Raw genomic sequence first — 14161 nt, 5'->3', positions numbered from 1 at the left:
CTTGATTTCAATATTTAGCTCTTCAAATTTCAGCCTATCTTCTTTTCTTTCTTTCTTTTTTTTTTTTTCACAAATTCCACCATAAGTTTAATTTAAAAAAAAAAGGAGCATATCTTACATAAGGATTATGTAAACTAGAAATCTTACACCTATCTAGGTACTATGGAAGATGCACAGACCTTCCACAGCTTGTAGAGGGAAGAGTATACAGACAATTTTGATAAGGAGTTGAGGAACAATTAAAAAAATAGGTTATAAAGAGAGAGGAATCATGAGGCAGAAAATTCTTCAAGAGACACAGTCCTCAGAGAATATTCTGGAATGCCTTTTCACTTGTATCAATGTCATGTTCCTGGTTCAATTTCTTGAACTCCTCCTCTTGGAAGAAGATGTGCTCAGGGATATGTTTGGCATCTTGTTGGTCTTTTGGTAGCTTACTGGTTACTCCAAGAATGTCAGCACACTTCCTGACATAGAATTCCAGGTCTTCTTCAGTACACTTATTGGTAATCTGAGTAAGCCATGCCTTCTCAGAGGAGAACGTCTCATCTTAGCCAAATAGCTCCAGAGGAGGAGGTGGTAATTCCCTGAAACTAGGAGGGAAAAACGCAGGCCGAAGGGCTGGCAGCAGTGATTCAAACTGAGCTTGGAGGAGCTGGAGTGGTTCATGTTTCACGTTTAGCTGCCCATGAGCCTTGATGTCCTTGGGGATGGAGGTGGTACCCAGCTGGTAAATGGACAGGTCAAAGAAGGTGGTAAAGTCCTGAGGATTCTCATCACCCTCTTGCAGACCCAATTTAAAGCCACCCTGACAGGGTGGCTGTGTTGGGCAGTATCATGTAGTGGAAATCCCATGATCCTCAGCAGCAACTGGGTTTAGGTGGACATCTTCTGTCGTGAGCCACTGGAAAACAACACCTGTGATTTTTCTGTTTTCTTTTTTTTACCAAATATTGGTCACTGAACATGTGACATGAGCCAAGCAATGCCAGCTTCCCACGTTGGCTCTTTGAGTAATAGAAAGCCAGAGTGGGTCTGCTAAGTGGGAAGCAGACAGAACCTGTAGAAAAAACAGCCACTGCTGGTTTCATGACACTCAATATGGCACCAAAAGGAGAGACAAAGGTGACAGCCTGGGCATTGTTTCCACTGCTTTCCTCATCAATGATTCCAGGCACAGGCTTTCCTGCAGCTCAGCTGATTTTCTTGTTCAAGACTCAGTTGGAAACTACAGCTTCTTTAGGATGGAAATACTTGTAATATACATTTCTAACAATGCCATCATTTTAACCAGGATTCCATATTCTCCTAGTAAAAAGTTGATATTGGTATCAAATCTGGATTCTCCACCTTCTCCTAGCATCACAAGGATATCGCCACCACTGTCAAGTTACTTCTTCAGGACTTCAAACTCAGCAGCAGTAAATTTTCCCCTTGGTCCAGCTGTAATCCACAGTTTCACTCCAATTATCTTCTTAGACGTGATTTCTTCTTTTAAGCTCTGAATCTTCCAATTACTCCAAAATTTTTTCTGTTTGGATTTATAGCCGTTGTTAGTGGTAAATACCTCCTTTTTGTATGCATTAAAAAGAATGGTGCTCCGGGGGTGGTTTATGCCTATAATCCTAGCACTCTGGCAGGCCAAGGTGGGAGGATGGCTTGAGCTCAAGAGTTCAAGACCTGAGGAAGAGAGAGACCTTATCTCTACTAAAAGTAGAAAAAAAAAAAATAGAAAAAAATTAGCCAGGCATGGTGGCACGCACCTGCAATCCCAGCTATTTGGGAGGTTGAGGCAGGAGGATTGCTTGAGCCTAGGAGTTTGAAGTTGCTGTGAGCTAGGCTGACGCCACAACACTCTAGCCCAGACAACAGAGTGAGACTCTGTCTCAAAAAAAAAAAAAAAAAGAATGGTGCTCCGAAGTGCATTCTCCATGGTTACCTGAAGCCCAGTGAATGCCATCTTCACCTGATGTCGCCCAGCATCCCACAGCCAGGTATCCAAGGCCGCGTAGCAACAGCAGAGGTCCAGCACACTGGGAAGGCATGGCCCTGAACCCTATCTTCTTTCCTAATATAAGCACTCGAGGCTTTGCATTTCTCCTTAAGTACATCAGATAAGTTTTAATATAGAGTATTTTTTAATCATTCAGTTCTAAGCATTTTCTGATTTCCTATACAATGTCTTATTTGATCAGTTTAGCAGTATATTTTAAATTTTCCAAACATACAGAGCATTCTCAGTTGTTAGTGTTATTTTTTTTGACAAGAGGAAAGCATGTTTAATATTCAATCAATTAAAAGTATTTGAATAATGATCTCTTGGGGAACCTTTCTTTGAGGGGTCACATGGCCACCTGTAGGGCATTCTTCCCGTGGTCCTCTTTGTGGGAACTTGAATGCCCCTTGTGGTCAATGGATGGATATTTTCATGTTGGATTGGAGAGAAGCCATGATTCTAATTTTAGAAGGGTGAAGAAGGAGATGCCAAGTGTGTGGGCTATATTTTCATTTCCACTTTCCTACACAGACTTAAAAATAACAACTCTTTTTTTGGTCCAAGTACAAGCCACTACATGCAAGTTGCTCCAGTTGTAGGATATGGTCATGCCACTTCACCTTTTCCAGTTCCTGGAACTGGAAGATTAAACTGAAGTCCATATGCCTAAGACAATGGGATCAGCTTGTCCAGTCTCCCCCAGTGGGAGAGTTTCACACCATGCACTATTCTTGTTAGTAACACTGAAACATTTGGGTGACTTGGGATGACCTCGACTGAAACCCCACTGTTCCCCGAAGCCACACCTTCTGGCTAAACCACATCCTCTCCCTAAGTCACACCATCCCCCTACGCCACATCTTCCCCCTAAGCCATGCCTTCTCCCTCAGTAGTTAGTGTTATTGTTGTTATTGTCCTCTGATTATGATGTAGACACATAATGTGATAAGTACGCTGATTCTTTGGTATTTGAGACTTGTTTTGTAACCTAGAGCATGGTCAATATTTATCAAAGCTCCATGGAAATGCTTGATGAAAATATATATTCCCTAATATTGGGTAACATTTTCTAAATATAATCTATTAAGTCAAACCTGTTGGGTTGTGGGTTTTTTTTTCCTACTCTTGGAAGAATTGTATCCTATCTGTGACATCTTTGGCAAGAGTAATTCAGTTTTTCCTTTCATTGTTAATGTGACATGAAATATGAAAATTTTACGGTGTATGTAGTATGCTTGATATTAAACTGTGAATTTGGGGAGTTTTTACACCTAACGCTTTGTCAATATTTTAAGATACTGGTATTCGAACTCTTTATGTGAACAAATTGATTCCAAATTTTAAGCTGGAAAGTCATTGCAAAATGATTTAGTAAATAATCATAACCGTGTGAAGAAATCTCTGTAAGTCACATAGTTTAAGTTAAGAATTATGTACATATTGTTCATACTGTTTGTGTTCTGATCATGAAACAAAAATAATAAAATATTGGTTATAAAATGTATAGGTTAACATAGAAGTAGACAGGGTTCAGACATATGTCCCAATGTCCATGGGAATTTTAGAAATAATAAAATAGTATTTTAATTTATTGAGGAAGATATGGTGTATTTAATAAATGGCAATGGCATAATTAGCCATCTACCTGGAATAAAATAAGATTGGATTCCGAAACTCCCAATGGATTTACAGACCCACTACATTCAGAAATAAATTCGGGCTACTTGAGAGGCTGAGGCAAGAGAATTGCTTGAGCCCAGGAGTTCCAGGCTGTAGTGGGCTATAATAGTGCCTGTGACTAGCCAGTGCACTCCAGCCTGGCAAAATTAGTGAGACCCCATCTCTGAAAGAAAAGAAGAAAGAAAGAAAGAGAGAGAGGGAGGGAGGGAAGGAAGGACGGAAGGGAGGGAGGCAAGAAAGAAAGAAAGGAAGGAAGGAAGGAAGGAAGGAAGGAAGGAATTCTGGATCTAAATGCATTAAAGTTTAAATATAAAAAATATTAAAAACAGAAAGTAAAATTTTGGAGTCTAATTGTATAGCTTACAATTTATAAAGACTTGTTTAAACAAGAGAAAAACTCAGAAGGTCATGGAAAAGTTAGGTTTATTAATATTACACTTGATAAAAATCCATTTTTATAATTTTCTTAAATTTTTATTTATTTACTTATTTTGTACAGGCAGGGTCTCACTCTGTCACCCAGGCTGGAGTGCAGTGGTGTGGTCACAGCTCACTGTAACCTTGAACTCCTGGCCTCAAGTGATCCTCTCGCCTCAGCCTCTTGAGTACCTGGGATTACAGATTTGAGCCACTGTGCCCTGCAAAAATCCAATTTTTGATAAGGAAAAAGATAATAAAGCCAAAGGATAAATAAATGGTAGATTGAAAAAATGTTTGCCAGGCATGGAATTGAAAGAGGTTTAAACTTATAATATACAATGAGAGTCTATAAATTGATTTTTTTTTTTAAAAAAAGGGCAACCATCTGCAGCAATGGGGGCTATAGGTCACCCCAATAACCTCCCTCTTCTGAGTTTCCCTTCAGAAAGAGAGACCTGTGAGAGCCAGAGAGAAGCTGCTCTCCAAAGATGTACGGCACAGTGTATCTGAGCAGTGCAAGGGATGGGCTATGTCAACAAAGGGTGGGCTGTGTGCACAACCTCTTAGATCTACCGTCAAAAAGTGAATCTGCTGTGAGGAATGGAGGTCGGTAACCACTTCCAACTTCCATACCTTTGGAATTTGCCACGGCATTCCTGCCAAGGCACACTCTTCTTGGATTAGTCCCAGCCAATGACTAAGCCCAGTGGACATACTACAGCTGGGCCATTTCTGCCCGCTGTAGGACTCCTTTAATGGGCATTCAGCCTGGCCGAGACTTCGGAGCTGCACTACACTCTGGGCCTCTTCCCATCCAATCCTCCTTCTTTCTTCCTTTCCTTTCATAGTCGCCAGTCCTGCATCATGGCCTGAAGATGTTCTCTGGGTACTCCTGCTTCCTCTCGTCTTATCTTTCACAGGCATTTTTCCCCCTTGAACTTTGGATTCCATCCTTAGTAGCTGCTTGCAAGAGGACTTGAAGTTATACAGCTCCTGTTTCTAAGAAACAGTTTGCTATGGGTGCTGCTATGATGAAAGCCTAAAACATATGGTACTGGCTTTGCAACTACCTGGCAGACAGAGGCTGGAAGGCCTTTGAGGGAAAAGGCCAAAGGGCTTCAGGGCCCCGAGCGTTGGCTGAAACCTGAAGGGCCTTGGGGAGACTGTTGATGGGAGCCCAAAGGAAAGTGAGGACACTGTTTTTGAAAGCTGGAGGAAAGGAGATCTTTTCCTAGAATGCTTGCCAGTACTGTCACCTGAGATAATTTAGAAACTAGGAAATGTCCCTAATGAGCTCAGTGATCCAGCCAAGGAGATTTATAGGCAAAATACCGAAAGTGCTACCTGGCTTCTACATGCTGCCTGTGATAAAATGTGAGAGGAAAGAGATAAACTAAAAAACAAAGTGTTAAATATAAAGGAGACCACATACTGTCTGATTCCATTTATATGTGTTAAACAAAAAAAAAACCTTAGACAAGTTCAAATTTTAACTGAGTTTACTAGAACAAAGAAAAACAAAACAAAACAAAGCAAAACAAAGCAAAGCAAAACAAAAACAATTTGCAAATGGGCAGTCCTCCAGACCACAACAAGTTGAGGGAGCTCCAACCAATAACGTGATCTGACAGCAGCATTCATAGGAAATGGAAGCAGAGGTGTAGAGACAACAATTGGTTACTGTTTCATTGGTTAATTGGTTACAGAGCCTCCTGCAGTTAACTAAGGTTCAGCTACTATAGTTAAACTCCATATTGGTTTGGTTTGTTAAGCTTAGTGCAGGAGCCTCGTACAAATCAATGGGTTCCCATAAATTTCATTTAACATATGAAATGCCCCAAAAAGGTAAATTTATAGAGATAAAAAGTAGATTAGTGATTGCCTACAGATGAGCAGGGAGGCTTGGGAGGTGCTATGGTCCTAATGTGTCCCCCAAATTCACATATTGAAACTTAATCATTGATGTAATAGTATTAAAAGATGGGGCCTTTAGGAGGTTATTAAATCATGGGGGCAGAGCCCTCATGGATGGCATTAGGGCCCTTACAAAAGGCCTCGTGCGGGGGAAGAGTGGTTTCACGCCCTTCCATCTCTTCTGACATGCGAGGACACGGTGGTTGTTCCTTTTGTCCTTCTGCCCTTTGGCTTTTTTTTTTTTTTTTTTTTTTTGAGACAGAGTCTCACTCTGTTGCCTGGGCTAGAATGCCATGGCGTCAGCCTAGCTCACAGCCACCTCAAACTCCTGGGCTCAAGCGATCCTCCTGACTCAGCCTCCCGGGTAGCTGGGACTACAGGCATGCGCCACCATGCCCAGCTAATTTTTTATATATATATTTTTAGTTGTCCAGCTAATTTCTTTCTATTTGTTTAGTAGAGACGGGGTCTCACTCTTGCTCAGGCTGGTCTCCAACTCCTGAGCTCAAACGATCTGCCTGCCTCGGCTTCCCAGAGTGCTAGGATTACAGGCGTGAGCCACGACGCCCGGCCTTGCCCTTTGGCTTTTCTAGCCATGTGAGGACACAGCAAGAAGGCCCTCCCCAGACAACAAATACTGATTCCTTAATTTTGGACTTCCAAACCTCCAGAACTGTGAGAAATTTCTGTTGTTTATAAATTACCCAGTCTCATGGATTTTGTTATAGCAGCGCAGACAGACTAAGACATGGGGAAGTGGAGAGTGACTGCTAATGGGTACCAGGATCTTTTCTGGGGTGATGAAATTGTTCTAAGATTGATTGTGATGATGGTTGTGCAACTCTGTGAATATACTCAAAACCATTAAATGGTATGTTTTAAATGGGAAAATTGTATGGTATGTGAATTATATCTCAATAAACCTAATATATAGGACCAGGACTTACTGGACTTGAACATAAAACCATTATATTTTTCATTACCAGCCTCACCAGATGGTAAATGATTCCAAGAAAGGGCTATGGGCAGAAATAAAATCCAACACACTATCAGGAAAATATTATCTAAAAAAGAAATTAAGGGTTAAGACTTTAAAAAGACCTAAGGAGTTGCTTTATAGAATGTGTCAGACACAAAAAAGTCTCTCCAGAGATTTTAAGGACATTATTTCACAGCAGTCTCTTAAGGTAGAGAAGAGCTTATCTCAGAGATTTGTGAGAGTGGCTTTGTTGAATGGAATCGATTATGATTTGATGCATAAAGAACCCACAAAGCTCAGGAGGAATCATGAATACCAAAGTGTGAGGTTGGCATGCTGGAGGAAGGAGCCTCCAGAAGCTGAAAAGGGGAGGGAAAATTCTCCCCTGAAGACTTGAGCAGGAATGCAGCCCTGCTGACATGGATATATTAAACTTCTAACTTCCAGAACTGTATAAGAGAATAAATTTGCCTTGTGTTAAGCCAAAAATTAAAAAATAAATAAATAAATAAAAATTTAAAAACCACAAAGCTTTTAAGAGAATTGCTCTAGCAGAAGCATCATCAGCTGGGACTGATGAAATACACAGTACAAAATGAAAAGATGCCTTTGCAGCCCTGTCCTTTCACAGGCAGGAAGCAGGCTGAGAAGGCTACTCAAATGCAAACTCAATTTTCTTACAGAAAGTGAAGGATGTTTCAGAGAGTGAAACCAAGAGCCTAGACACTAGAGCCAAACCCACAATGAACGACTCTCAAGCAGCTGGACTAAGCCCTAATCAACCTTTGACTGTTGGATTTCAGAATTCTCTGCTGTACGCCTCCCATTTTCTCTCTTTTTGAAGGAGGGTGACTATAGAGGTTATCCTATGCCTTTCCCACCATTGTAGGTAGGATGTGTATAGAAAGCAGATGACTTCCCTCTTTAGTTCACAGATTTGCTATGTAGGAAGGGATGTCAGAGAGAGGCCAATTAGGATATAAATTAAGAGGCTCTTAAGATAGTCCAGGCAAGATATGATGGTGGCTCGGAGTAGATAGCAGTGCAGAAAATGATTAAGTCAAGAGAGTCAGAATATATTTTGAAACCAGAGCCAACAGGCTTTGTTGATATAATGGAAATGGGACATGAGAAAAAGAAGACTTGCATATGATTCTGCAATCTTTAGCTTGAAGAACTGGGTGAATGAAAGTCCCCCTCCAACCATTTTCTGTCCCTTTTCAGAGCAAAATTTTCAAGAGTGACCTACACTGCTGTGTCACCATTTTCTCACCTCCCACTTTTCATCCCACCTCTATCCAGTCTCTGCCTGCTACCACTCTACAAAAAAATGCTGTTGAAAATATCACCAATCACCACCGTGTTTCTAAATCCAACGGATACTTTTTCATCATTGTTATGTGATCACTCTATTTTATTTAGTACAGATATCCACTGACTTTTTGAAATGTTTCTTCCCTTGGCTTTTATGAACTGTTGCTCCATGAATTAATATTAAACGTGTTTGCAGACAGGATTTGTCTTAGGAGTTTTTCAGAGCTTTGCCTTGAAGGAATATGTGAATGTGTTGGTTTGCATTTCAAATGCTGTTACACTCGGAAGGGCGTCTCTGAAAGACAGTAGCGGCTGTATCCCACAAGGCACCACGTTTCTCAGACCTAAAGGTTTGGATTTGCTTTGTAAAGCAAAGTGAATCTGTTAAAAACTACAGGCTTAGAGCTGACAATGGAGTGCCCCCCAGAACAGACAGCTTCCCGAATGGCTAAAAGCAAAGCTCTTGTTTTAACACTCTAGAGTACCTGTCTCCATTCACAATAACCTAATAAATACGGAGACAACATATCTGTGTTTAACCCCTCTGTTAAGTGATAAACTTACCTTAGAACTTAGAAGTTAACCTTTGAAAGATTTTGTAACCGTTTGTTCACGTAGATAGAATTAGTTAAAGAATCTGTAGAAGTCTTTTGAAAATCCGTTAACCTGAGAGGAACTACCTGCTGTTATGTAAATCTGTTACCCCTGGCAATTATTCACTATTCCCTATAAGTTACCATGTAAGACCTCATTCAGGGCTTTTTGAGACCCACGGAGAAGCTCTAGGCCCCCTGAGATCCCACTTTGCCTATAATCTTTATAAACTTATAAAACTATATCTTTGTCTCTGTTTGTTCTTTTAGTTCTTTTATTTTCCATTTTTCTCTATTATTTTCTTATCCCTTGCAACTCTACCAAAGGGACCAGGTTTTTTGCGGGGAACATTGGCCACCTTCCTGGCAATGAACCATGCACTTTTCTAGTTTTCTGATATCTCTCTGGTTGCTCCTTCTCAGTCTCTTTTTCTGGCTTCTTTTTTTTTTTTTTGAGACAGGGTCTCACTCTATCACCCAGGCTACAGTACAGTGGCATCATTGTAGCTCACAGCAACCTCAAACTCCTGGGCTCAAGTGATCCTCCTACCTCGGCCTCCCGAGTAGCTTGGACTATAGGCACGTGCCACTAAGCCCAGGTAAATTTTTCTATTTTTTGTAGAGATGGGGTCTTTTTCTTGCTCAGGTTGGTCTCGAACTCCTGACCTCAAGTGATCCTCCCACCTTGGCCTCTCAGAGTACTAGGATTACAGGTGTGAGCCACCACGCCCAGCCCCTGGCTTCTCTTCTAACTCAAAATTACTGTAGCTCTGTTCAGGAGCTCTAGCTGACCCTTTTCTTGTCTCATTCTCTCTTTTAACCTTAGAATTCCTAAATCCACACCTGCTGGCTTTTCTGTGCTCCAGTCCTATACGACTACCTACATATTTGGGAAATCCCATGGACACCTCAAACTAAACATGTCTAGAACAGGACTCATCACCTTTCCCCACCAAAGTTATTCTTCCTCTGGTGTTCCCAGTCTCTGCAGGGAGATATCATTCACCCAACTGCTCAAGCCAGAGAACTAAGTCTATTTGACTACTCATCCTCTCTCACACATGCTCCCATAAACAATCAATCACTAGCTTCTATAATTTCCACGTCTTGTAGATCACTCACTCTCAAATCTATTCATTTCTTTATTTGTTTTAATTTAAAAATTTTTTAGAGACTGGGTCTTGCTCTGTCACCCAGGCTGTAGTACAGTGGTGCGATCATAGCTCTCTACAACTTCAAACTCCTGGTCTCAAGGGGTCCTCCCACCTCAGCCTCCCCAGATGCTGGGATTACAGGCATCAGCCACCACGCCGGCTCTGTCCATTTCTTTTCATCCCTACTGCTGCTATTGCAGCACAAGCCATTGTCATCTCTCGCCTGGACCTCCACAACAGCCCCCTTCTCTGGCCTCCTTGCATCTACTTTGACCACTCTCCATGCTGTGGTTAGAATGTTCTTGTTCAAACACAAATAGGACTGTGCACTTTCTCAGTTTAAAGTGTTTCAATAATCGCCCTTGGAATACATTCCAAAATCCTTAACATAGCACATAAGGCTTTGCACCATCTGGATCCTGCTATTCCTTTTATCTCAATCTCATATCATTTCCCTTTATTCTCTGTGCCCAATCACACTGATCTTTTCTCAGTTCCTTGAACCTGCCATGCTTTCTCTAACCTTTGGGCCTTGACATTTTCTTTCTACTCAAACAACTCCATTCTATTGTCTGGCTAACTCATACTCATCCATCAGGTCTCATATTAAATAGCATTTCCTCGGAGCAGCCTGCCCTAATCCTCCCCGATTAAATCAACTCACTCTGTTTTGTGTTTCCTTAACCTTCTGAACTTCTGTTTGGCAGCCCTTTGCTTATGAGTCTTGTAATTATTTAGTAGAGTATCTGTTTTGTGTCCGTCTCCATCCATAGATTTTTAGCTCCATGATGACGGGCTGTGCTCATTTTACTCCCCATGTATCCACAGTGCCCAGTAATGCCCAGCATGCAGGTAGATGCTTACTGAGTATTTTTGACCTGGCTGACAATCAGGGAACGTTTAAGTCACACTGGAATTTGGGCACAGGCTAGAACTGTCTGTGACTACACCCTCCTCTTCTCCCCTACGAAAAGTAGTAAGGGCCAGAAGAAATGACAGTACTGTATGGCTTCATTGCCTACTACAATATGAAAGAATATTTATCATGGGGGGGCGTGCAAGGGCAACATATGTAACCTAAACATCTGTACTCCCATAATATGCTGAAATGAAAAAAAAAAGAATATTTATCATGGTCGTACTTAATACAGTGAAAAATTAGGGAAAAAAACCCTAAATGTCCAACAATGGGGGAATGGCTTAATACATTACATCAGTGGTTTTAAAGCATTGTCTGATATAGTAAATCCTTATTTTTCAAATAAAACATTGCATGGGGCCCTGATATGTAAAATGCATTAAAATAGGGCCAGTCTAGTTGAATGGGACAGAGCTTAATCTCCTGGGCCTCCCCAGCTTTTCCTTTCCCTTTCCCATTTTTCTGTCCCTCCTCCCCCACATCTTGAAGGCTTTCGGATCCCTGCCTCTACTCTCCCCATCCCAGTACTAACCAGGCCTAACCCTGCTTAGCTTCCAAGATCAGGCTCTCTCTTTCAAAGCCAGGGCATCACTTCTGTCCTAGGTTTCTATGAGGCACTCCAAATACTCTGTTGTGTTGTTGTTGCTGTTAAACTGGCTCAAGTTGGTTTTCTGTTACTTTCAATTTTAAAAAGTTAAATAATACTGTTTCAGCTTGAGATTCAGTTATGTAATAGAAAGAACATTGGCTTTGGAGTCAGAAAACTCTGGTTATAAATCTAGGTCCTGACTTAGAGCAAGCTAACCATTTTCAACTTTAGTTTTCTCATCTGAAAAGGGGATAATACCTAGCTTTTGCCATTTTGTCCCTAAAAACACAACACCAATATATTAAAATAGCCAATATTGAGCAGGCTCTCAAGAAATGTTAAATAAGGAAAATTAAAATCGTATTCAGAGCCCTCCCCAATCCCCTCCAACTGGAAGGAGTGGATGACTGGGTTCTATACAGCCAAAATTAGCAAGGCTGCCACCTTGTGGTGACTGGCACACTGTCCAGTACTGTTGAGCATGTTTGAAGCAAGACGTTTGAGAAACCAGAGCTGCATAAAAGGATGGCAGGCACACCAGAGAGATATTGGAATAAAGATAATAACTAAAGACATGAGACAAGGGCACTTAATCACTGGAAAGAGCAAGGAATAAAGAACCTAAGATCAAACGAACCTTTAGGAACTGTCACATGCAGCAGAGAAGTCAGAGAAAGGGACAGAAAGAAGTGGCTGATGAAGGGAGGAGAAGCAAACAAATATACAATAGCTCAGTGTATCTTTCAAGCCAGGTTTGATTCATATATTTGAGTTGATAGCTAATGTGATATTTTCTTTTTGCAAGACTTCAGAAGCCATTAACAAAAGCCAGCTAACACCATAGTCCTTACAATATCACTGTCCCATGCTACAGCTCCACGGTGCTCCTTCTGGAGGCTCTAGGGGAAAATCGGTTCCTTACATTTTCCAGCTTCTAGAGGCTGCCCACATTCCTTGGTCACATCACTAAGACCTCTGATTTCATTGCAACATCGCTTCTTCTGACTCTGACTCTCCTGCTTCCCTCTTTCCCTTAAAAGGATCCGTGTGGTTACATTTAGCCTACCTGGATAATTCAGGATAATTCCCCGTCTCAAGATTCTTATTTAATCACATCCACAAAGTCCCTTTTGCCACATAAGGTTACATATTCACAGGTCCTGAATATTAGGATGTGGACGTCTTTGGAGGGCCATCATTCTGCATACCACAGTGCATTTTTCCCAACTCTGTATTCAGTGACATACGTAACACTGGTATCTTAAAATTGACCATGGTGGGAGTATTTACACCACAAAAATGGGCAAATTCTACAAATCAGGGTTTTTCTCCCTGGAGAGACTGTTGTTAAACTAGACCTGCAATGGTTATAATGGTTGGCTGGGGTGAATGAACCTATTGTCAAGGCAAAAGAGAACTGTCAATACACACTAAAGGAAGGGAGGATTATGGATATAATCCAGAGGATACCAGGGCCACCTCCTAATTTTCCTATGGCCAGTACTAAAAATTAATGGAAAATTATAGGAATATTATACAGCTGGACTACCAAGATCTCCAGTCACTCAAAAAAGAAGGTTTGGTCACCTATAGAAAAGTCGGTTATAGCCCCAACTAGAAGCTATGTGATTAAGTTCTAGTCAATGAAATGTAAGTGCAAGAGATATACCACTTCTGGATCAGGGCCTTTAAGACAGTGGCATGCCTCCTTCATGCCCTTTTTCTCTTTCCATCTCTATGACCCTGTTGAACTGAAGTGCTGGCTGAAGACAAAGAGAATATGGACTGGGGAGTGGATATGTGAAGTCAAAGCTACCAGCTACGGCCTTGTGATAAGTTATGAAAAGATTTCTTGCCAAGTCAGTTAAATATTTACATTGTATCAAATTTTCTTCTCCTTTCCTTTCTGACCTTCTCCCAAATACACGTAGGGTGTGGCATGTTGTAGTGGTTAACTTTGAAGTTCAGTCCATAGGCTACAGAACATTGAGGCAGGATCGTTGCAGAACTCAAGGAAGAATGAACATTATTCAGAGATCCTGGATTTGTTGGATGAAGTAACTGATGAGACTGAGTTGATTCCTTTTTAGGGCATAGAAGGTGAGTATAGTGAGTATACAATTTAGGTTATAAAAGGAGGGTTGTTTTAGTTTGGAGTTTTGTTTTTTGAAGTATAAGTATAGAAAGAAGGGTATAGGTTGATGTTGGGCAGTCATGGGGTTTATTGTAGTGGACACTTATCATTCTTATTGGACGCTAGGCATCTGCATCCCCTTCGCAGGTTTGGGTAATATCCCAAACATGAAAGAGTGCACCTTACACCATCAAAGGTGACAATATTCACTGTCAATTTCCTAGTATAGCCCACCCAGCCAATCCCATTCTCTTTAGTTTGGGTTCCCTGAGGCAAGTGAGTTGGGGAAGAAAGAAAGGCCACTCCCCAGTCCATATTCTCTGTCTTCAGCCAGCACTTCAGTTCAACAGGGTTATAGAGATGGAAAGAGAAAGAGGGCATGAAGGAGGCATGCCACTGTCTTAAAGGCCCTGATCCAGAAGTGGTATATCTCTTGCACTTACATTTCATTGACTAGAACTTAATCACA

At 41.2% G+C, this 14161-nt stretch overlaps 1 pseudogene; it reads right to left on the bottom strand.

The window, feature by feature from the left end:
- Positions 1-304: 304 nt before the first annotated feature.
- LOC105812267 lies at positions 305-2045 on the bottom strand (annotated as a pseudogene).
- Positions 2046-14161: the final 12116 nt, after the last annotated feature.

This window comes from Propithecus coquereli, unplaced genomic scaffold, assembly GCF_000956105.1.
Source record: "Propithecus coquereli isolate 6110/MARCELLA unplaced genomic scaffold, Pcoq_1.0 Scaffold249, whole genome shotgun sequence".
In the NCBI taxonomy this organism is placed as follows: Eukaryota; Metazoa; Chordata; class Mammalia; order Primates; family Indriidae; genus Propithecus; species Propithecus coquereli.
This window is presented reverse-complemented; position numbering and strand designations above follow the sequence as displayed.